Genomic DNA, 23,906 nt, shown 5'->3' with positions numbered 1-23,906 from the left:
TTGTGAGTTTAGAGGAGAGTTTAAGGAGAGTTTAGATGAGATTACTCACCCGAGATTGCAGTGTTTTCTCTCTTCCAAACTCACCCGAGCAAGCAGCCTGCACAAATCAGTGACATGTGTAAGCTGCTTGTGTGTTAAGACCTGTAAAAAATGGGTTAAATAATATAAAAAAAAAAATTACATGGGGTCTAACCCCCTAAATCTTAACCAGCCCCGGACTTGCCAGCCTGTCCTGGTACCTACAATTACGGGGAACAAAATGAGTAGGGTTCTACCGTAAATAAGGTACCAGCACCAGGCCGCGGGTCCAGACCTGGTATTAATTATAGGGAGTAAACATTTGCGTAAGGGTACCCCTATAATAAAAACCAGCACTGGACCTTTTCTAGCTGGGGACTGATGCCACAGCCAAGGGAGCCCTTTCAGCCACAGCATCAGCCCTGACCCCTAGTCAGTCCAGGCCAGGGATCCCTGGGGAGTTGGGGACCCCTCCAATAAAGGGGTCCCACTCTCCTGGGCACCCCTGGCCTAGGCTGATAGCCCGGGGTTATCCTAGGGTGGTGGGTGCCTGGTTAATAGTGTTAGTGTGTAGTGTAAAATCAATGGTTAAATATTGTCTTTAGTTGTGGAACTACACATACCAGCAAACCTCCCCTGCATTCTGGTATTTGGAGAACCACAAATACCAGCATAAGGGGCATTACGGGCCCGCTGGCACTTGTAGTTCCACAACCAAAGCAATAAGTAAATAAACACAACATACACCGTGAAAGTAAAATTTTATTATAACATACATGCACACTCACACTCACTGTCACACATACTCACCTAGAATCCGAAGTAATCCATAGGGGCACCTATAAAAAAAATCCATACTCACCTCTCCTATGCGTAGTTCACATCCTCTTCTCCAAGTAGGCATCCAAAGGGTTAAAAAAAACACGAGTGTACCTGAATCCAAGCGGACTGAGGAAAAGTGTGTGTGTGTACACATGCCTTTACCCAGCGCAAATGACCGAGGCACACGTGTGCCCCGTCATTGAAGGAGCCGCCAACCAATCTGTGGGCATCTCCGTCGGAGCAGCTCGCTGATTGGCTGTATGAGGTCAGCGTGTCTCCCCATAGACTTCTATGGAGAGAAATCTCCATTGAAGTGTATGCTGGGACCTGCTACATTGTATCATCGATGTAACCGCAAGGTTAATTATGTTTAACCTTGTGGTTACATCAATTATACAATGCAGCAGGTCCCAGCATAGACTTGAATGGAGATTTCTGTCCACAGAAGTTTATGGGGAGACACGCTGACCTCATACAGCCAATCAGCGAGCTGCTCTGACAGAGATGCCTGCTGATTGGCTGGTGGCTCCTTCAATGATGGGGCACACGTGTGCCACGGTCATTTGCGTGGAATAAAGCTATGTGCCTACTTGGAGAAGAGGATGTGAACTACGCATAGGAGAGGTGAGTATGGATTTTTTTTCATAGGTACCCCTATGGATTACTTCGGATACTAGTTGAGTATGTGTGATAGTGAGTGTGAGTGTGCATGTATGTTATAATAAAATTTTACTTTCACGGTGTATGTTGTGTTTATTTACGTATTGCTTTAGTTGTGGAACTACAAGTTCCAGTGGGCCCGTAATGCCCCGCATGCTGGTATTTGTGGTTCTCCAAATACCAGCATGTGGGGGAGGCTTGCTGGTATGTGCAGTTCCACAACTAAAGACAATATTTAACCACTGATTTTACACTACACACTAACACTATTAACCGAGCACCCACCGCCCTAGGGTGCTGGGGATAGCCCCGGGCTATCAGCCTAGGTCAGGGGTGCCCTGGAGAGGAGGACCCCTTTATTGGAGGGGTCCCCAACTCCCCAGGGATCCCTAGTCTGGGCTGACTAGCGGTCAGGGCTGATGCTGCGGTTGGGGGCCGGTGAAAGGGCTCCCCTGGCTATGGCATCAGTCCCCCACTAGAAAGGGTCTGGAGCTGGTTTTAAATATACGGGGGACCTCACACTATTTTTTTCTCTGTATATTTAAAACCAGGTCTGGCCCTGCTGCCTGGTCCTGGTTCTTAAATTATGATGGAACCCTATTCATTTTGTTCCCCATAATTTTAGGAACCAGGACTGGCTGGCAAGTCTGGGGCTGGTTATGCTTTTGAGGGGGGACCTTATGTAATTATTTTAAAAATAAAAACACTTTATGTTAGGTATACAGGCAGAAACATACACAAATCACACTGTTCTGTGTATGTTTCTGAAAAAACTCGCAGCTCAGGAGGTGGTCTATTTGAAACTTCTATTTCACAGTGAGTTTGCTACAATCTCACACGAGATTGGAAACTCGATTTTTAGTAAATTTGCGAGTTGCTTCTTTTTCATCTAAAGTACTTCCTATTTTGACCGATGGTGAGTTTTTTCGAGTTTGCAAAGTCACATGACTTTTAACAGTGAAAAAAGAGAACTCACTTACTCGAATTTGTCTTTAGTAAATTTGCGAGATGAAAAAAATGCCAAAACTCACGTGAGAATGCAATCTCACCAAAACTCACACAAACTCGAATCTTAGTAAATTTACCCCAAAGTGTGTTGGCGGGTGCCATGTGTGAGCCTGACCTTTCCAATACTGTACTCGAAGATACTTGTACGCCCTCTGCAAATGTGCGGATGAGCAGCACAAGTCAACATGCTGACATAGAGATCGAGGATGCTGCTTTGGAAGTGTACCAGGATGGGGAGGACATTTGTGTAGCTGATGCTAATAAGGATGCTGATGATGAGGATGTTGATGATGAGAATGTTGTTTGTGTAAATCAGGCACCAGTTTAAACAGTTGTTGCCCATGTTAAGTAAAAGACCATTTTCATGCCTGGGCATAAGACCAAAACAACCCACTTTGTATGTGTACCCTTTGTAAAGCCAGAGTAGGTAGAGGTAGGGAACTTAACCATCTAGGAACCTCCTCCCTGTTACGTCATCTGCAGAGCATCCATTAAAAGTTTTTGCCAAATTCAGAAAGTTTGACTAAAAAAGTAACAACAAGCAATCCAACGTCAGCTACCTCCCATCTCCCTGCTAGATCCAAGCACCTGTCATCAACAAAATCCTCAATCATGATCGGAAGTAGTCCTGCATCCAATTTGATTAGGCCAACGCAGTGTTCCCCTTTCCTGGATTCCTCAGAAGAATTCTTGAGCGCTACGTCTGCTGCTGCGAGTGGATCTTCAACCCAGAAGATGACCAGGAAGACTACTAGTAGTAGTTTAAAAAAACAATTTACTGTTAAACAATCCTTTGCAAGTGGTAGCAAGTATGACAGCAGTCACCCAGCTGCACAGCGGATCAGTGACACCATAACATCTATGTTGGTATTAGATGTGCGTCCAATATCCGCCATTAATGTAGTGGGTTTTAGACAGTTAAATGAGGTCCTGTGTCCCTGCTACCAAATACCATCTAGCTTCCACTTCACTAGAAGAGCAATTCCCACCATGTACAGGGACATAAAAAAAAAACTTAATTAATGTCCTCCAAAATTTAATTGTACCCACTGTCCACTTAACCAGATATGTGGACAAGCGGAACAGGGCAAATGAAAGATTACATGACTGTAAGCCCACTGGGTGGATGTATTGTCTTCAGTGGCACCAACAGCAGCAGCAACTAAGAAACAGCAGCTCATTCAGAGGCAGGCTACTCTGTGTATCACTGGTTTCACTAAAAGGCATACCATTGACAACCTTTTAGAATAACTCAGGGAAGTTATTGTAAAATGGCTTACCCCGCTTGAACACTCCTCGGGATTTGTGATTTCTGACAATGCCACCAATATTGTGAGAGCATTACAGCTGGATGAATTCTAACACATCCCATGTTTTGCTCACACAATCAACTTGGTGGTGCAACATTTTTTTTTTTAAAATGACAGGACCGTGCAGGAGATGCTCTCTGTGGCTCGAAAAATTTCTGGACATTTTCGCCATTCAGCAGATGCATTTAGAAGATAGCAGCACTTGCAAGAAATGGTGAATTTTTCATGCCACCAGCTGAAGCAAGAGGTAGTTACGAGGTGGAACTCCACCCTTTATATGCTTCAACGGATAGAGGAACTGCAAAAAGCCATCCAAAGCTACACAACGAAGTATGACATAGGAAGAGGAGGGGGAATGTATCTTAATCAAGCTCAGTGGAAAATATTTCCATGTTGTGCAAAGTACTGAAACCCTTCGAAGTAGTCACCTGTGAAGCTGCCAGCTTGACTCAGGTATTTTCCCTAATTAGACTGTTGGAAAAGCAGCTTGAGAAACTGAAAGAGGAGCTGAAACAAAGCGATTCCGCTAAGTATGTCAGACTTGTAGATCAAGTCCTTTATTCGCTTTGCCAGGATCAAAGGGTTGCCAGGCTCTTCCAATCAGATCAATACATTTTGGCGACCATGCTTTATCCTAGGTTTAAGTCATATGTCATTCTTCCCAAAGGACACAGATCTGAAGAGATGCAAAGAGCTGTTGGTAAGCAAATTGTCAGCTCAAGTAGAACATGATGCAGCGATGGCTACTCCTTCAGTTTCTCCAGCAAGTGCGGCCGCCAAGAAAAAACTAAACTTTCCCAAAAAAAGACCCACTGGTGATGCAGATGAGACAATACAACGAAGTTTTGACATCTGGTCGGGTCTAAAAGAATTGCCTACAATTAATGAGACCTCTACCGTGACTCCATCTGATATGATCACCATTCAAAGAATGATTGAGGGCTATTTTAATGATAACATCTAAATAGGCATGTCAGACAGTCCGTTTGACTACTGGCAGGAAAAAAAGGCAATTTGGAGGCCCTTGCACAAACTGGCTATGCTTTATTTGAGCTGCCCACCCTCCAGTGAGTACTCAGAAAGAGTTTTGAGGCTACTTCTTCAAAATGTGGAGATGTTCATCAAAATGAGCTACAAATTCCATGAGGAAGACCTTTACCACCACTTATGTCCAACAATTACAGATACACCTGTAATGGTGGATTCCAGAGAGGACGGATAAATATTGTGTGAAGATGATGTACACACTGATGAGGGTGAGGAATCGCATGATAATGGCGACAACATCTTGCCTCTGTAAAGCCAGTTTGTGCATGGAGAGATCATTGCCACCAATGTCAGCTGCCCATTGGTAGCTTGTTTTGTGGGGGTCCAAAAAAACCAATCACTTCAGCCACTTTTGACAGTCCCTGTCGCTGAAGTGATTGGTTTGTTAGCCATGTTTGGTCAGATGCATCTCAAATACCAAATGTAGAGGCTATTTTGTGATTATATCTGGAGATGTTCTCCCTCCTCCCCTCCCAGCCTTTCCATACATAATCCCAGAGATGTTTAGTACCAGACTTTTAAATCCCTCTGCCTCCTTCTTGTTCAGAGCTTAAATTTTGTGTGCTACCACATTCAGCATCTACTGCATGCCCTTTTAATAAAAAAACAAAAATGCAGAACCACCAAAGAGCTCAACTGGGGCAAGGACTGATGTGAATGATTTACATATTTTGTGTATTTTTTTTAAATGCCTCCCCTCCTCCCTCAGAAATTTGCTTCAGAATATAAAAATTAAATTTACTACGAATCAACCCTTCCTTTCCTTGCCTTCAACTACATACATAATCCAACTCCCTCAGACCTCTTGAATACTAAAAACATTTGTGCCTAATGTGCCACGTTGGCAGTAGAACTGCCACTGTTGCTGCAATCTTTGATATGCGGTTACTGAATGCCAAAAATGTCCAGAAATGTTTATGGCCACAGATAGCATTTCCTACATGCCCCTTTAATTTAAAAAAATATTCTGAACCTCCAAGTTGATTTTGTGGGCAAAACATGGGTCATATTGTTCACCCATGCTCTCCCTTCCTCCCTCATAAATTTGCTTCGGAATCAAAAAATGAAACAAAATTTACTACGAATCAAACATTCCTTCTTTGCCATGTTGGAAGTTGAACTGTCACTTGTTTGTGCTGCCCACTGCAGCTAGCTTGGTGCAACATTTGGGCCTAAACTGGATAAATACAATATTGTGAGGTGGTCAAAATGGACTGGAAACAAGTGGAAATTAATGCTATTGAGGCTAATAATACTGTAGGCACAAAAAAAGCCGAAATTATGTGATTTTAGCAGTTTTTATAAAAAATTTTTTAATAAAGAATATAGATGCAAATCCAGATCCAAAATACGGAGACACAGATCCTGGTACATATATACAAATATTGAAACTGGATAGGAGCACCTGATGTGCTTATATACCCTTATATTTGTGTATTTATAATAGTGACTTCAAAATACAAAGTGCTAAGTGACAAATTTAAAGTGCTACTGTAGGTGTGTAAATACAATTCAGAAATTTCTAAGAATCTTAAGATCACTTTATACTCATATTAATGTTGATAAGTTATATAAATACATAAAAGTGCAATTCACAGTGAATAAATATGTGCAAAAAGTCATAAAATTGTATATAAAATATAGACAATTTTTATGCAGAACAAATGGACTATCCCCATCTATATATAGGATATTATACGTACAATCCATAAATAAATACATATGTAAAAAAAATATTTCAAATATACTTAAAAACATCAAATAAAAAAAGGGTTAAAAATGGCTTATCAGATCATAAAATTGGTAAGTTCATGAAAGGAGAAGAATAGGAGCCACCAACGCGTTTCGTCCATTCCTTGGACTTCTTCAAGGGATACGGAAGCTCCTGTGGGGTGTCTGATCTTTATACCTCCTTAATGAGGACAAACAAGCAAGGATTAGAATCAATTGTGACCTCACTTCCGGTTTTCTAACCAGCATGTGTTTTTAAATTCAAAAGAAATTCCCAACTTTCATGGTGGGTTAAGTTCTGTTTCAGTTATGTGTCCATATTCATAATCACTTTTTGATTATGAGCTAGCTATAGTCCACAAAATCGCAAATTAGCTCCCGCGATTGGGACCTCGCATGACATCACTTCCGCATGCTTTGATAGATGGCACGTTGCCTCTATCAGGATAATAATACTTCCGTTCAGACTTCTGCCCGGGACTCTCTTCCGGACTTGTCGCCTTCGCACTTAAGCTATAACAGCAGCCATCTTAGTACGCAGGTGGGGAGTTTGACTGGGGCGGTACACCTGTAAAACCGTAACGCAGGTGTCATAAGGCGAGCTCAGGGAGGACTGAAACCTCCCATGGAGCAGATGGGCAAATCTGTGGCCATCTTGGTACTCCCGGTAATATACACTTGCGGCCATCTTGGTACACCCACGGCCATCTTCCGGACTCGTCGCCTTTAAACAGCAGCCATCTTGGTGCTCCCGATATTGTATACACCCGTGGCCATCTTGATACTTCCGATATTCCATGCACTTGCAACCATCTTGGTACACCTTCTTATGCATTGTTCCGATTCTTAGGTGCTGCAAATGTCAGAACCAATGTTCCTGATATTATATAACATAATAGGAGAGGTGTTAATACAAATATCCATCAAATCTAAAATAAGGGAGGGGGGAGGAAAATCATTGTATATTATACCCCTGGATGTAACTATTTATAATCACATTCCCCTAAAGTAGTTATCTTATATATGTTTCTAACCTTTTCTATAATCGTATCCATATATCTATATAACATAAATGATAGTTGGTCAGTGTGGCAATAGGGCTACTCCCATTGTGTTTAGGATAAGTTACATATATGTGAGTTTTTATGTGACATAATGACTTTTATTCTTGATCATAACTATTTTACATTTTTAGATAATTTTTATCGTCAAACCTGCGTTACGGCAATGGGGACAACCTTTGCCCCCAGCTTTGCCAACATTTTTATGGGGTGCTGGGAGAAGAATTACATCCATGAGAATAACCCTTTTAAAGAGAACATCAGACTATATAAGCGGTACATAGATGATATCCTGATAATATGGGAAGGGTTGGAAGATGATTTTAGACTGTTTTTACATCATATTGCAGATAACAACATGAACAACGTCTAACATAAATGCTACCTCCATCGAATTTCTGGACTTAATTTTGATTGAAGAACGGGGTAAGGTCATCACAAAAAAGTGGATATGAATAGTTATCTCCACTACAAAAGCAGGCACTTGAAGAAATGAAAGGAGAATATACCATATTCACAGTTTCATTGAATTAAAAGATATTGTAGTGAAATGGAGACATGTAATGAAGAAATTAGGCTCTACACAAACAGGTTCTTAGAAAAAGAATATCCTCCAAGAGTGTTATGGGAAGCGGAAAATAATACGAAAACCCTGGAGAGAAATAATCTACTTGAATACAAGAACACCAAGGAAGAAGGAAAAAACATTATTCCATTAATTACTACGTACAATGCACAAGAAAGAGTTAAACAAGAACTCTTTAAACAAACATTGGAAAGTACTCCTGATGGACCAAGATCCCCCATTGTTTTTAAGAAGGCCAAAAATCTTAAGGATACCCTAGCACACAGTATGTTGAAAAATACTAATATTTCAAGATCCATTCCTCTCCATAATTGTCCTGGAAGTTACAAATGTGGCAGATGCAATGTATGCAAATATGACAAAGGAAGACTTTTAATAATTCAACGAACAACAAGGAATACAAAATTAAACAGCACCTAAACTGCAATTCAACATTGGTCATATATCTCTTGGAGGGTTGCTGTGGGATAAAGTACGTGGGCAAAACTAAATGCATGATGAAGCTAAGAATACAGGAATATGTATGAAAAATCAAGAACAAGGTGGAAGGAAGGAATCGGTATGAAATACCGCCAGCCGCACCCCCTTCCCCACTGCCTAAACCTAAGTCCCCCGGGGGGGGTGCCTAACCCTAAGATCCCCCCAGGTGCGCTAAACCTACCCCCCCCCGCGGCTGTCTGCTCGCAACGCCTGGCATCCCTTCAATCGGGATGCCGGGCGCCTGTCTCCCGGCGTCGGGAAAGTGACAGGTGTCTAGATATAGACGCCTGTCATTTAACCCACGCCGGGATAAAGCAGTCGGGAAGCCGGCTGTCGGGATCACGTCAGCCGGTTTTCCGATTGCATCCCGGAAGGACATATGGTATCAAAACATTTTAGCTTACATCATAATTCGGATTCGGATCAACTTACTTTCAAGACAATCGTACATGTGGAATTGGGAGACAGAAAATAGCAAATAAAGTCTCCAGGCGTGAGATGTACTGGATCTTCGAACTCGACACCATGACCAGCAGAGGATTTAATGATAGCTATAAAATAGCTCCTTTCTAGTAATCGGATGGGGTTGTACAGATGGGAAGGACACACTGTGTGTCCTAATGTTACCTACAGTCATACCTAGGTTCAAGCGCCCAATCTTGTCTGATATTGGAAGCTAAGCACTGTTGGGCCTGGTTAGTACTTGGATGGGAGACCTCTGGGGGAAGACCAGGTATTGTAGATTTATATGGTATACATAGGTTCAACCTATCGATGCCATGTGATCTATAAATTGTTCTCTGAAATTTCTGAAAATCAGTCAAACAATTGATACCAGATTGGTTCCCAAAGATGTGGTATTATTCAAGATGGACAATAAAAGAACTATAATAAACCAATTTTTGGATATATCAATTCTGAACAGTGAAGAACATTTTCTTACTAATTTTATATTTTTCATTGATTGCTCCTCCATTTTTCCTAAAATTGTTAAATAACACAAATTCTCACATATATGTAACTTATCCTAAACACAATGGGAGTAGCCCTATTGCCCCAACTATCAATTATGTTATATAGATATATTGATACGATTATAGAAAAGGTTAGAAACATATACAAGATAACTGCTTTAGGGGAATGTGATTATAAATAGTTACATCCAGGGGAATAATATACAAAGATTGCCCCCCTCCCTTATTTTAGATTTGATGGATATTTGTATTAACACCTCTCATGTTATATAATATCAGGAACATTGGTACTGACACTCGCAGCACCTAAGAATCAGAACAATGCATAAGAAGGTGGCCGTGGGTGTACCAAGATGGTCGCAAGTGCATGGAATATCGTGAGTACCAAGATGGCCGCTGTTTAAAGGCAGAGGCGACGAGTCCGGAAGATGGCCATGGGTGTACCAAGACGGCCACAAATTACCGGGAGTACCAAGATGGCCGCGGGTGCATACACCACCTGGCATACTAAGATGGCCGCTGTTATAGCTTAAGTGCGAAGGAAACAAGTCCGGAAGAGAGGCCCGGGCGGAAGTCTGAATGGAGGTATTAGTATCCTGATAGAGGCAACGTGCCATCTATCAAAGCGGGCGGAAGTGACGTGCTGCTCACAGAATTGGGCGGAAGTGATGTCATACGAGGTCCCGATTGTGGGAGCTAATTTGCGACTTTCTGGACTATAGCTAACTCATAATCAAAAAACGATTATGAATATGGACACATAACTGAAACAGAACTTAACCTCCATGAAAGTTGGGAATTTCTTTTGAATTTAAAAACACATGGTGGTTAGAAAATCCGGAAGTGAGGTCACAATTGATTATAATCCTTGCTTGTTTGTCCTCATTAAGGGGGAATAAAGATCAGATACCCCACAGGAGCTTTAGTATGCCTTGAAGAAGTCCAAGGAATGGACGAAACGCGTTGGAGGCTCCTAGTCTTCTCCTATCATGAGCTTACCAATTTTATGATCAGATAAGCCATATTTAACCCCTTTTTTATTTTATGTTTTTATGTACCTTTGAAATAATTTGTTTACATATGTATTTATTTATGGATTGTACGTATAATAATAATAATAATTATATATATATATATATATATATATATGGATTGTCCCTTTTGTTCTGAATAAAAATTGTCTATATTTTATATACAATTTTATGACTTTTTGCACATATTTATTCACTGTGAATTGCACTTTTATGTATTTATATAACTTAACATTAATATGAGTATAAAGTGATCTTAAGATTCTTTGAAATTTTTGAATTGTATTTACACACCTACAGTAGCACTTTAAATTTGTCACTTAGCACTTTGTATTTTGAAGTCACGATTATAAATACACAAATATAAGGGTATATAAGCACATCAGGCGCTCCTATCCAGTTTCAATATTTGTATTTGTCTATATGTAACAGTTCACCACTGTTACAACTCTTTCTGGTTGAACGGACCCATATTATTGGGGTGTACTTCAAATATATCTGGGCCTGATTCATATAAGTAATATTACATATACGAGTAGTAAAAATAACAAATCAGGAGTGTCACTAGTAAGGGTCTGTCTTAAGTGGCGCTGTAATCTTCCTCTTCACACAAATCCTGGTACATATATATTTACCATACATGATACTGTATGCTGCAGCATGTTTGGTGTGATGGTCACCATAATGTCATGGCAGCTGCTGATTACTAACATACAGTATTATTGTCAGGCAGAATGTTAGCAGATGGTGGGACCGATTGGGGTGTCTAAAGACGCACCAAGATGTATTGCAGCATCTGTAGATGATAAAAGTGGGTGTCTCAGTCCTTGCATATTCAGACGCACAATGCAAGGAGTTTGTAGTGACTTTAGCATAAAGTTTCAGATGCAACTGCAGCATAGGACGTTCAGACAGGCGCTGCTGCATCCCACTCAGAAAATACAAAGTAAAATGATTCCGAGTCTAATGTAGATCTTTAAGGTGCTGGTTAATTCTTCATTTCTGCAAAGCAATATTAATATTATTAATGGGCTGGGCGTTCCTGGGTGGTTACAGGTGGTTGTTAATCAGATCTGATTAGCAACCATGCAAGGGGTTAGCAGAGGCCGAAATTGAGTATCCCGTCCCTTCAGCAGACCCTGCCCTCTCAACAGAGTCCACCCCCATTAGGGCTGCTTCCAAAAAGTTTCCGGACTGGTTTTCCATCCCAATCCTCCCCTGAGTAATGGTCAAAGATGGTGAAGACCAAAAGGCTTTTAGCTAATAATACTGCAATGCAATAGAGCCTCCATGTTGTTTTACAGATTGGACTTTGACAAAAATGTATATGTGCGCTAATGAATGCACATATTTCTGCTCCTCTATGAAACACCTGTTCTTTATCAGTCAATTGCATTGAGATGAAAAGGAAAAGGGGTGCTTCTTAGTGTGACAAAGATTTCTACTAACAAAATAAACAAAGATGTTTATCTCTAGGAGGATAGTATCAGGTGAAAATACAGAATAATACACAGATCGTAAAGTTATGGCACATTAGTAAATGCAATAGTCTAGGAAATCCTTTAACAAAGAAATCTTTATCAAAGTCCTAATAGATACATTTTGTATATCACGATCATAGGGGCTGATGCATAGATACACACAAGTCCATTTTGTGGTTGCGATTTTTAGCACTGTGCATGCTCTATAGCTGAGCAAATACCTCTATGAGTGATTTCAAATTACACGCATCTCAGTGGTATCTACAGTTGTGACTGAATTTACGTAATAGGGCAGCAACAGGGGATTCACACCTAGACTAAATTTAGTGTAGGCATTCAGAGGATATATATATAGGTAATTGACTGATCTCACTGACAACCAGGTGGGTGAGTCTCCATCCACATAATACTTTAATCATTGATTCAGTATAATGTAATAATCAATCAACATTATTGAATAAAATTAATAATCACTCAGCAATGACGGGTAGGCACTGCAAGCATTTTATAAATGTATATTTGTATTTGTTTAGGTAATTCTGTGGACAGCACTTGGCTTTTAAAACAGATAATCTGCAATTTGTATTGTCCCAAAATACATGGGTAGTTCAATTCTGACCCTATTTTAATTTCTTTCAATTTGTATAGTATTTGCAATGATCCTCATTCCAATAAATAGTTATTGGCAGTGGCACTACCATTGTTTCTGTCATCACAATGTGCTCCAATTCCTTTATAATATGCACTTCTAAGCATTGTCTACCCAAACACTGCTACATGTCCCTTTTTGAGGTGCCATCTGTCCCCACTGAAGTACAGAGACACATTTGGGATCTTATATAAGGTAGGCCACAATTTTGCTGAATGAACCTAGAATGCAAAGGTGTAGCGCGTGGCCAGGGCACCTGGAGCACGTGTGTGCTATGGCGCACCCCCCAAGTGTGCCAGGGAGGAGGCGTGTCCAGCATGTGGAGGTAAATTAAAGGGAAATAAAAATAAACATTAGGGGCAGCATCGAATTGGGGCATAGTGGGTTAGATATATTCCAACCCACTAAGTAATTCCACTAATAAAGAGGTTCAAACAGACTCATTCCCCTTGTCACCTCCTATCCTGTGTCCCCTACAGTCTCCTGCCCCCTGTATCTCTCCAGCCTCCTGCCCAGTTTTTTCAGCCTCCTACCCCATCACTCCATCCTCCTGCTCCATATGACACCAGTCCCCATCACATCAACCCCGTGTCACACCAGGGTTCTGCATAGATCCCCTTCAGTTAATGTACCTGGATGTGATGTGGAGTGAGGGCGGATGTGTATTTCCATGCCCTTAAAGCACTGTTACATTAGAAACTTGTATCCTCGCTTCGCTCCCCAGGCTTCGGGCATGGTGGCTCGCTCGCAACAGGATACTATTCCTGATGATGTCCACATGGATAATAACTGATGACATCAGGGTACATTTACTGAAGGGGATCTATCCCCAATCTTCACACTAGCCCCCTTTCTCTTCAGTCATCTGTCACTCCAGCCAACCCCTTCCCCTGCCCCCTCTGACTTACCTTCTCCTCTTTAACCTGCATGCTCCTCTTCCTGCTCCTCATAGTATAATTGTTGTGTATAGCACTATATATATATATATATATATATATATATATATACATACACACAGGCAGCAAAAGGCGGCGGCACTCAGAGGCTTCCAAAGGGTGTGAGTAATTTATTCCAACATCAACATTTCGAGGAGCATATCCGCTGATTTTGGAATAAATTACTCACATAATTTGGAAGCCTCTGAGTACCACCTTGTGCTGCCTACATGTATACCTGGATATTACAGTGTGAGCAAGTACCTTTTCTTTCTTCTATTTGTATGAGTGCCGGATTTATGACATTATATATATATATATATATAATGTTATCCTACACTCACACCTATGCAGTGAGTCACCAGGGGGGTGTCACTAGAATCAAAATTGATCCAAAAATATCAAATATGTTCGTTCACTGTCAATGAACAAGAGCACTCTCCAAAGTCAATTCTATGAAACAAATCATTTTTATTCGGGCTGATTAATGCTATATTATCGATAAATATCCAAGCTGACAAATGCCTTATGTCAACGTTTCGGTTCCTGTCAAGCCTTCCTCAGGACATTGTATTTCAATCAAAACATCTGTTGCACATGACCTACATAGGGATAACAGTTTCTGTGAAAAAAACAAACAAAAACATATAGACATAGTCTATCAGGCTCCACAAACCATTTAAAAACTAGGGCACAATCATATGGATGTACTCACACATTAGGTTGCAAAAAACAACAATAATTCTGGCCTCTGTGCATACTGGTATTAATGAAAACTGAACCATCTGTGTCAATCACGCTAAAAACTGACAGTGAGAATGCAGTATCCAGATATAAACAAATGTCAACAACGGGCACCTAGTAACAAGGTGTATAAATGTATATATATTCAGACATACATGTGCCTAAAAATGGCATGTCAACACCAAAACAGTGCAGCGAGATACTATGTGCATTACAGTTGTGGACCCAGGACAGAGTGCACACTGGTCAGAAGTAAAACAAACATAGCATAATGTGTACACAAGGCAAACATTAATCAACGATCTAAGCTAAGGTCTGATATACCAACGGGACAACCTAGAACTGCAGCATAGAATATGAACAAAGTGCTTACCAGTGTGTCCTAACACTGTGAATGGCCGATGCCCAAGAGGTGCTTCCAAACACCTATGTCTTCAATCGCCTGTAAAGAGGACCTGCAGAGACTTGAGTTTAAGACACCACACAACCGGAAATGCGCGCCGGCGCGTGGGTGTTAAACATGCCCATCTATAACTACACCTTGCTAACTACGGTGGTCTAGATGGTCAAACATAAGTAAGTCAAAGTGTGGAAACGGCTTGCGTTCCACCAAAATGGCAGAACTTCATAGGTGTGAGTGCAGGATAACATTTACTATTTTTTCAGATGTTGTATAATAGCAAGATTTTTCCCTGACACCCACCATTTCACTAATACCGTGATTTTTAGTGGATTGAACCTACATTTTTTTTCATATAGTCTGGTCACCATCTGTTTGTATTCATATTTGTTGGAGTCACCGACTGTTTCAATATAATATGGCCCAAGGAGGCGCAGGATTAATGGATGAGGGACTGTTGTTCCAAGCCGAAAATGGGACAATATCATTTACTGATGATGAGATTGAGAAAGTATTATTCGAAGAAATTAGATATTGATGCTCTTCCCGTTGAAACCTGTGCAGAGTTATTTTACATATCATTAAACCTACACAGAAGAGAGAATGACCTGTTACTACACGGGCAATTTCTTCAGAATATCATAGACGTAAAATAAAATTCCTAGGGGTTTCCAGATTTCAAATATCCCCACATTGGGACAAAACAACCCTGTATTTTGCAGCCGCTGGTGCGCATATTAAATAAGTGTTCACTAGATTTAATTGTTTTGGTCATTGAAGAGGCAGGAAGCGAGCTTAAAAAGGTTAAAGTTGAAATAGAGCAGTTAAACCTAACTACATTACCAACTCTCAAGGAAGACAAAAGCACTAATTGGTTGGAGAGGTTATAGAATCAAATTGACCTGTACAAAAGGGATCTAACATCTTTTCAACTCAAATATTTTTATTAGCGAAAAATTTTCAATACAGATCATATATATCAATACAGAAAAATACTATACAGAACAATAATAAAAATATAGTAGTACTGAACATAATAACAGATCAATAAAATTGGAGATAAGTTAGAAAAAAAAATAAAAAAAAAATTAAAAAGTAAAAAGAAAATAAAGAGAAAACTAGTAGCACATACTCATGACAATCACTACTAAAGATAAAGAAATACAACCACCGTATTACATGTATTATCAATGTGAAACACGGATAATACTAATAGGAGATGACTTTGATATGTGAGCATCATAGAAATCAGACCAAGGTCGCTATTGATTCAAAGGGGATGAAGTTAAAATAGAATATTTGAACCCAAAAGTTTCCATTTCAAAACTTCTCTGGATCTTGGAGATTATTTCTAACATCTTTTAAAAGGAAAAAGTGATCAACTGTAACTACTGACTATCAGACCCACTCTGTATATAGGTGGTTGCTGGGGGACAATGCCCAAGGAAAAGGTGCCAGACGGTCCTGTCCTTTCAGATGAAAACAGCAGCCATAATTCCCTATAGACTGTCACGACCCTGTCTAGTTGTCACCTTTTTGCCTTGGGACTTACCCCTGTCAGCTTCCCCATGGAGCGGTGTGTGTAATTTGCCTGGAGGATTTGCTCTGATTATTGCACCTGGCCTCTCCTCTGTCTGTGAGCACTGCTAGCCCTGATTGGAATCACAGGTGTGGTTCTGATTCTCAGAGCTGCAGAGATGAATACTCCCTCTGCATGTTGTGCCTTCCACCACTCAGAATGCTACTACCAGACCACCTGTCCGTATCCACCTATTGCTGCCAGACCCATGATATATATATCCTCTCTTGATAGCATTCTGGGCCTGAACATCTCGTCTTCCCGTGGTGTATGGTTCATGCATTCAAGTCTGTCCCTGTAACCTGCTACAGCAATCCCTGGCGCTATCCAGAAAACCTGTTTCAGCTGTACCTGGCAATCCAGTAAATCTGCTGGCAGCAACCCCCGGTGCTTTCAGAAAACCTGTTACAGTCAAGCCTGGCAATCCAGTAAGCCTGCTGACAGCAACCTCTGGTGCATCCCGAAAACCTGCTACAGTAATACCTGGCATCCAGACGTCCTGTTACAGCAATACCTGGCCTGTGCTCTGTTGCTAGTCCTACTCCTGGTTGGTCCCTGGCACTCTGTAAACCTGCATCGTGTTACCCTGCCTTGCTTCCTGCTGTGGATCAACTCCTGTCCCTGTTACCTACCTATTCCCTCCCTGAACCTAAAATTCCCAAACCTACCCATTCCTTCCTGAAACCTGTTATTTCCAATTATCCTGTCCAGCCTGCAAGTTCCCAAACCTACCCATTCCTTCCTGAAACCTGTTATTTCCAATTATCCTGTCCAGCCTGCAAATTCCCAAACCTACCCATTCCTTCCTGAAACCTGTTATTTCCAATTATCCTGTCCAGCCTGCAAATTCCCAAACCTACCCATTCCTTCCTGAAACCTGTTATTCACTATTATCCTGTCCAGCCTGCACCTGAGTTCTAGCCTTTGTCATAGTAATTCCAGATTACCCTGTTTAGCCCTCGTCTCAGCATTACCTGACTTCCCTTCAGCCATTGTCACATTCCAGTCCTGAGTCAAGTTCCAAGCTCATCAGTTCAGTCCACGTTGCTCCAGTCCAGAGTCAAGTTCCAAGCTCATCAGTTCAATTCAACAAGTCTTCCTGCCGGTCCCAGTCCGGTCCCTCCAGTTCCTGTCATTTATCATCAAAGGCAGTTTTCACTGCTACCCAAGTCTTGTAAATAGAGCTATTTACATTATCTGTGATTCCAGTCATGCCGGCCTCCGTTGAAACCCGATTACCACCTGAGACAGGTAACTCGCAGACACCAATCATGACATAGACACTGGTTCTTCATTTTCCACTTCCGACACTGAGTTCAATGAGAGCAGGGTCCAGAGGGAGAGATGATTTTTTTACAGCAAGGCCCAGTCAGGGAACCTCTGCCACCTGAACTTGGAGACAGAAACGATCAAAAAATAGGAGACCCCACCCGCGGAGGGGGAGATATAAGAAGGTGGGGGTGCAGAAGACAGATGTAAATACTGTCTTTAATTTATCCAGCACCCCACTGGGTGAACCGGAGATGAGACTAGTGGCTAAAGGTCTTACATTTATTCCCACGTTTAAGCATAAAGATTTTGACGCGACAGTTGATCTATATAAATTTGGAAGGAACCTCAAACTAAGAGATTTTTGTGGACAAAGTTACCACCTCTGAAGGCAAGCTATTCAAAAAAAAGTCAAACTTTGATCCCAACTCCAATAATGCCAGTCTAAAAACCTATCTTCGGTTGGTCGATAATGAGAAATCTGTCACTAAAAAGCCAAAAATCTATGATAATCTCCCAGATGAGTAGACTTTGTGACAATCCCAATATTGTCATCAGATCAGCGCATAAAGGTGGTCCAAGATTGGGAGAAATACGACCATGATATTTCAAGACAGTTATCAGACCCCTCTGCGTATTTGCGGTTGGAGTCCAATCCGATTAACAAGATTAAGATGTAGGTGGATCGTGTGCTCACCCAAGGGTTACATCATGGCTGGCTGGATGATGAATTTAAATATCTGATGGTGGACAAACCCAGATGTCCTATTCTATATATGCTACCCAAGATACACAATTCAGCTGACCACACCCCAGGAAGACCCATCATATCTGCCCAAGGTTCCGTGTTACAGCCATTGGCAATTTACATTGACCACGAATTACAATCATTTGTACGTGATATCAAAATTTATATATGAGACATGGGTGACTTTCTTGATCAACTAAGACTGATTGGTCCCTTAAGCGAAGACATATTGCTTGGAACCATGGATGTAAATTCCTTGTAAACAGTTATACCGCATGAGGAGGGTCTCGAGACGATCTGGAACACCCTCAAGTACAGACCAGGAGCTCATCCTCCAACTGAACACATGATTGATCTAGCCACATTGGTGTTGTACAATAACCATTTTTTCTATAAGGCTGTTTACTACATGCAAACCGCTGGGACGGCAATGGGGTCCAATCTTGCTCCGTCATATGCTAACATATATGACAAGATATGAAACTAAGCATATTTACCTAGATATGGATCGAATATCATCTTTTTCTGCTGGTTCATAGATGACATTTTTACCCTGTGGAAAAGCACTAAAGGCTCTTTTGTAGAGATGGTTGACAAGTTAAACCAACTACCAAGTCCTATTAGGTTCATATTTCAGATAGAACACCATTCCATCAATTTCCTTGATGTAGCCATTTTGAATGAACGTGGCCAGTTGACAACCTCATTATATCGGTAAGAGATAGACAGAAATATGGCCCTCATCCCTACCAGTTATCACCCGCCGGCACTAAAGGAGAATCTTCCCATTTCTCAGTTCCTACGTGTCATGAGAAACAATAGCGATCACACCTTAAGGGATAAACAATTGAAAGAGATGACAGCCAAGTTCCTGGAGAGAGGCTACAGGATAACTACGCTCCAGCGATGTCACAGTAAGGCACAGAAGATCTTCTCAGGAACTTCAGGTGATATTGAATGCAGGTCAAGGAGACAACAAAGCCCGATATTTATTACGAGATACGATAATTGCGCACCAAAAGAGCAGAGAGCTCTCAAGAACTTTTGGCCTATAGTGTCAAGTGATAAGTCACTGCCTTTTAAAGCCGATGATTGGGTTCAAACGAGGACCCAATCTTAAACAACTTTGTAATGAGGCCAACTGCCCACCCGGGCAGCCAAAATAAAATCATAGAGGCCATGACATCTAAGCCTGGTAGTTTTTCCTGTGGTAACTGCCTCACGTGCACTTCCATGTTGGTGGGACCTATGTTCCTACATCCGCATTCTGGCCATAAAATCAAGATCCGTTACCATCTCCATTGTGCATTGGATCAATTGATCTACATTTTGACATGTCCCTGTGTACTTTACTATGTGGGGTTGACCTCAAGGCAGTTCAGAGACCATATGGCCAATCATAGGGCCTCGATTAGGTCAACCTTGAACACAGGCTCTACTGATAAAACCAAGGCCAGGCATTTTCTGGAGTAAGGACATCAAATTGCCAGTCTGAAATGCAAGTTGATCGACTGGATACTGCCTCCTGAATTTGGGGGTGATAGACTTTAAATGGTGAAGAAGCACAAAAGCTACTGGATTCATCAGTTGGACACTGTGGCCCCTAGGGGCCTAAATGAGTACAATCCACTGAACATATTCTTATGAGCACAGGGGTGACTAATTGGACCTTGCATGACTGGTGGCATGTTTGGTGACTGGGCTGTCTCTTTATTGGTTGTTATACTTTGTGTTCACTTGTCATAGTATATGGTATCTGTTTTGCATCCTTTGGCCTATCACCTTTTCCTGTATATTTTTTGTTTCTCATGCTCATGAACTGTAGGCACTTTAACTTATATGTCTGCAGTAGTCACGTTTTTTCCATGTACATCACCACCCTTGGGTTCTCTACCAGCTCCTGGGTCACCATTATGTTCCACTTAATATGCATGTTCTTGTCTCTTCATACACCATATTACCATTCATCTTGTTTTTTGTTTTTAATTTGTTCACGCTGACTTTTAATTGTCTTTAAGAGGCATAACACCCGCAGTGGTGTGTATTGTATATTGTTTTGTTTGTGTGTGTTTTCCACTCTATGAATAGGTTCAGACCCCAGGCTTCACAACCATTGTTTTGAATAACACTTAGTAAGTCACACTGCCTTGTGTATATTGTTTTATATATTACCAGTACTGGATACCTATTTGTCTACTTACCCATGTGTCTATACACTTTGAGCACGATCAGCGCTCTGGTATTGGGTGCCTACAGCAACCCTGGTGTTTACACACTGTCAGTGCTATTTTGTTCTCTGGCACACACATCAGTTCCTAATTCCGCCACTTTGGTGGAACGCAAGCCATTTCCACACTTTGACTTACTTATGTTTGACCATCTAGACCACCGTAGTTAGCAAGGTGTAATTATAGATCGGCATATTTAACACCCACGCGCCGGCGCACATTTCTGGCTGTGGGGGGTCTTAAACTCAAGTCTCTGCAGGTCCTCTTTACAGGCGATTGAAGACATAGGTGTTTGGAAGCACCTCTTGGGCATCGGCCATTCACAGTGTTAGGACACACTGGTAAGCACTTTGTTCATATTCTATGCTGCAGTTCTAGGTTGTCCCGTTGGTATATCAGACCTTAGCTTAGATCGTTGATTAATGTTTGCCTTGTGTACACATTATGCTATGTTTGTTTTACTTCTGACCAGTGTGCACTCTGTCCTGGGTCCACAACTGTAATGCACATAGTATCTCGCTGCACTATGTTGGTGTTGACATGCCATTTTGAGGCACATGTATGTCTAATATATATACATTTATACACCGTTGTTGACATTTGTTTATATCTGGTATGGATTCTAGCTAATCTGCTATACCAAATTGTCACTTAATAGCGTAATGAGTCACACAAGAAATAAATGCTTTCAGACTTTGAATGTGGTTCCAAAGCACAAAAAGATATTATTCAATATAAAAACAGATGGTTACACGCTGTGATCTAAATACAATTAGCGCAAATAAATGTATACAATGACTAGGTACAGTTAATATACATACACATAAAACAGTGATTACACTTCAAATTACAACGAGAGAGAGAGATATGTCTGCTGAGAGCACATGTCCAAGATGGCTGGTGAGGGTGTGTGTGTGTGTGTGGGGGGGGGGGGGGTTGGGAATTACACATGATACTCACATAATACACTCCACTTTGAAAGTAAGAAAACTCACATTATGTTGTAACTCTGTAAATCATGTATCATTAATGATCACAATTATAATAACTACAACAACCTATTTGTACTATACAACAACAAAACTGGGTAGAATTATAACTATAATCACAAAACTATTAATTCACAACTTCCATGAATCAAGCACATGTTTCAATGGGGGGAGGGGAGTATCACATGTAATGCCATGCATTGTCTAACCCACTTGCTGGTAACCATCTTTAACAAAAACTGCAGTCTCTATCTTACACACGGTTATTACTTATACCATTCAAAGCTGTTATTAATTAAACTTCCATGATATAACACTGATACCAGCCTATGATTACATTCATACTATACAAACTTATTCAGATAGTAAGCACCATATAGTAGCCAAAATACCAGTACTCACAGTACACAATTCTATCATAACACTGAAATAACACCAAACCTATGCCAGTCTTATAGCCATGATCACACTACTAATAATTCATCATTCCATTGAATCAAGTACTTGGTTCCAGGCCCTAACACAGCTCACCAGTGGATCTCAAACAATTAAATCAACCAGCACCAATCATTACAAATACCATAGTTCTGTTTCACATATTACAAAAACTCCATAATCAATCCCTGCATGCTGATAATACAACCAGTATAAACAGACAATTGTACACTGCAGAGTGGATGATAATCTTACAGGCTTACAGGCATTCCTGCATGCTGATAATACAACCAGTATAAACAGACAATTGTACACTGCAGAGTGGATGATAATCTTACAGGCTAGATCACACTATATCATCCACTGTATGCTAACACAGACTTATGAATTCCTTTAACTACAAACTTGTTACATACAATCTTTATAAGCTACTTTACAGATTAACACACAACTAGCTACAGATACCCAAATAGACTAACTACTGTACAGTTTAACAACAATATACATATTCCAGGAGTACAACGTCCCATTTTTGGTTGTCTTGTGAGAGGAAGACCTCTCTCTTCCAGTTCCCTGCTACAAGTGTGTCTCCTTGCATGTGTGTTCTCAGACTATTTCTCTGTGAGTGTCCCCAGTGTGAGTGCCATACTCCTGCCCCTCACCTGTGAGGCCGTTTCCATAAAAGGGCATCCCAAACCTCCACCTTGAAACTCCTGTCCCAACAGTGTGAGAGCAGGCCACTGGTATACAAATGCTAGTTAGATTGTAGTATCAGTTAGCCATCTCTTTTGATATGCTTGTAAACTTGTTCTGGGACCTGGCTCTGGGATGTGATTACACACATATATATATTTGGTTCTAGTTGTATAAGGATTTGTTTTTAATATATATTGGTCTTAATATATTCTATATTATATGGTGATATTGATATACCCTCTGTACAAAATGCAAACAAAATCTCATTGGCTTTTGATAAGGGTCATAGTAGCATTCAACAGTTTCTTGGACAATTAGTATGATGTCATTAGGGGTAGTTCTTGGTCTTCTGTTGCTGCTTTGTTCTTGGTTTTCCCGCTCTTGGTATGCTAATCTAAAGGGAAATACTACATACATAGTACATTTCTATCACCTAATATCTTCATAATCCATAACTTGCAGACGCATGTTGCGATCTTCTCACCGATGCTACCAGAAATCTGTTGAGACACAGTGGATCAGTACAACACCAAACACGGTCTGCTTACCATGTACTAAACCTTAGATATCAAATAATCTTTATTTCACAACATTAATAATTACTGAATAAACCTTGAATATTACACTTTAATACTAGGGAACCTTTTATGTGAGTGTGCAGTGTGTAAAAATTGGGGAATAGGGAGAAGACACTAGTTAGCGCTGTGCGATTGTGTTTTGTGGAGTACATTATGGTACGTGTTTTGCAGGGATAATCGTTTAATATGTTTTAGTGACTGTCTGTATTTACATGGTGAGGACTTTTAACTTCTTTCTATTGCGTGGGAATCGCACGACGCTAAATAATAGCATCGCCATATGTACTTATAATGGCGAGCTTCACTAAAATGGCGCTGGGCGGCCAGTCGCAAAATGGCGTCTCATTGCCATTCGCAAAATGGTGTTGCGCAGATCTAATTTTAAACCGATCCTGTCTCAGCCAATTATCCGGCTTTGACACTGGATACTGCATTCTCACTGTCAGT

The 23,906-nt window shown here is 40.9% G+C and overlaps 1 long non-coding RNA gene and 1 pseudogene across 1 annotated transcript in view; one reads left to right on the top strand and one right to left on the bottom strand.

Moving 5' to 3' along the window:
- The window catches only part of LOC148500935 (uncharacterized), a 59,926-nt gene that overhangs the window by 3,289 nt on the left and 32,731 nt on the right, over positions 1–23,906 (bottom strand). The gene's annotated exons all lie outside the window — the stretch shown is intronic.
- Positions 9,349–9,468, top strand: LOC148500936 (5S ribosomal RNA; annotated as a pseudogene).

The sequence above is a fragment of the Taudactylus pleione genome, unplaced genomic scaffold, assembly GCF_031769625.1.
Source record: "Taudactylus pleione unplaced genomic scaffold, aTauple2 ptg000539l, whole genome shotgun sequence".
Taxonomy (NCBI): Eukaryota; Metazoa; Chordata; class Amphibia; order Anura; family Myobatrachidae; genus Taudactylus; species Taudactylus pleione.
This window is presented reverse-complemented; position numbering and strand designations above follow the sequence as displayed.